Genomic DNA, 2,500 nt, shown 5'->3' on the forward strand with positions numbered 1-2,500 from the left:
TAGGGAGACCCGGCTTCAAAAAGAAAAAAAAATTTTTTTTTAAAAAGAAACAACCGACAGTTAAACTGAGACACTCTTGTCACAATAACAGGTTTTAGAACAGAGCCAGCAGCCAGCCCTGGGCCCTTCTCTCCCTTTCTCTGAAAAGAACCTTGCAGCCTCACTCACAGGGAATCAGACCAGTGGGCCCAGCTGCCCTCAGTCCACAGCAGGCCCTGTGACCAGGCTGCCCTGGAAAGTCGCAGCCAGGAGAACCCCAGTGTTCACCTGGGGGGAGATTACACTGCACTTCAGAAGGACCCAGCAGGACCCAGCAGGACCCAGGAAAGCAAACCCTACAGGGACCTCCTCACAGAATGTCAGACTGTACAGTTCCTGTTCACAGTCCACAGTCCTAAGATCTTTGGACCCGCACCAGCCATCTCCACCTGAGGTAGGTCACGCCTTAGCACAGTGCATGGGGCCTTGGTGCCGGGTGTGGGTCTTGATAAGGAGCCCTCAGGAGTGGGAGAAGGGCGGGATGCAGTAACAGGATCGCCAGCTGGAGGCAGCTCAGCTCCTGGAACCTGTTGATCCAGGGGTCCAGATGTCACTCAGAGCAGAGAGAGGATCATGAGACACAGGTGCTTCCTGGGGCACCTCTAGCAGGGGCCTCCTGCCTGGTTCCTCTGCAGGGGCGCATTTTCAGCCTCTCAGGGCCTGGGCGACAGCGGGTGCAGGCATCTGGATGATGGAGCTGCCATCCAGATTCCCGCGTGACCCTGGGCTCCACACGCGAGACGATCCACAGAGAACACCGAGGTGGATCTGGCGCAGAACCTGCGGGACTCAGCCGGACTCCCATCAGTTCCCAGGGCTGCAGGAAGCCGCCTCTGGATGGACACAAAGGAGGCCCGGGTTTCCTGCACCCTGCACGTCCTCCCCACCAGATCCTTCCATGTGTCTTAACCTGATAAAAGCAGAGAAGTTCTACATCCTATGGGATGTCCTGTGGTGTTTCCACACACGCATACTTGGTACAATGTTCAAATCCGATTAAACAAATCTCAAATATTTGTCATTTCTATTTTTTTATTTATTATTTATTTATTCTTTCACAATTTTACACAGTTTCAAGCTGCACTGCCCAGTGGCCCCACCACCAGCCTGGAACCCTGCTTTGCTGAGATTTGCTAGAAATCAGTGCAGAAAGCTGGGCAGCCACCTACAAACACTGGCTCTTGGGGAGAAGCTTCCTGCAGAGGAAGGTGGACACACAGAAGTGAGGACAGGAAGGTGCACACTGAGCCCCTCACCCTGGCCTGGAGCACCAGGAACTGGTTCTTGCTGGAGAAGCCCCATCATCAGGATGGTTGGACTGCGGGAAGTGGACACAGTGGGTTCCAGCCCATTCCTGTCCCTCAGTCCTGAGGCCCCTTCCCTCCCTAGCCTGGTGGTGACTCTGCTGATGCAGTCTCAGGGGAGACTGGTAAGGTCCTGGAAAGTGGGCTGAGGCATTTTCTTCCCTCAGAGAACAGCTGCATCTGACCCACAGGGACGAGGAGAGAGGAGTCAGAAAGGAATCCCAGGCCGCATTCCTCCACACATCAGACACTCGTTCTTTCCCTTCTGCCCCAGAGTTCCTGAGGATTCAAGTCCTGCATCTGGACAGAAGGCACAGGGACAGCAGTGGCCCTGCACAGCTGGGGACAGCATTCAGGGCAGACCCTGTGGGGCTGGTCTGCTCTGAAGAGTCAGAGCCCTCCTGGGATGGAGCAGAGCTGGAGAGTGTCATCAGGGGAGGGGACAAGAGCTGCGCTTTGAGTCTGGTGGTGATGAACAGGGGCTATCCTGCTTCTGGGTAAGGTGACTGCTGGGCTGATGGGGACTGAGACCATGGAGAATAAGCAGCAGGGAATGTTCTAGAATGAAGCAGCATCCTCTGCTATCAGTTGAGCCTGAAGTAAGAGGGCAGGTGGGGAGGGGACACATGTCTCTCCTCTCTGATCCCCTCTGGCACACAGATGGGGTGCTCTTCTTGCTCAGGGTGAACTCAACCCTCCCTGCTAAGGCAGTGATGGCAGCAGGTGTCAGGGCTCCTGTGAGGAAGCCTGGGCATTTCCCAGCTCTGTCTGCAACAGGAGTAGACACAGGGGCCTCCTGGGACAGGAGGAGAGACTCGGAGTGTCCTGTTCCCTCTCTGCCTGGGCTCCCTGGTGGAGCAAGAGGTGGACCAGTCATCCACACATGATTCATCTTCTTTCTTTTTTTTGTATCATAAAAATGTTTATTTTCTATTTGATCAAACAGTACTTTAAGTTTTTTTTAAAAAAATCCACAATGCAGGGCCTGAGAGATGGCTCAGCCGTTAAGAGCACTGACTGCACCAGGTATGGTGGTGCACGCCTTTAGTCCCACACTTGGGAGACAGAGGCAGGTGGATCTCTGTGAGTTCAAGGCCAGCCTGGTCTACATAGCCAGTTCCAGGCCAGCTGGGGCTACAGGGAGACCCTGTCTCAAA

The sequence above is a fragment of the Nannospalax galili genome, unplaced genomic scaffold, assembly GCF_000622305.1.
Source record: "Nannospalax galili isolate Female #2095 unplaced genomic scaffold, S.galili_v1.0 scaffold2349, whole genome shotgun sequence".
NCBI classification, from domain to species: Eukaryota; Metazoa; Chordata; class Mammalia; order Rodentia; family Spalacidae; genus Nannospalax; species Nannospalax galili.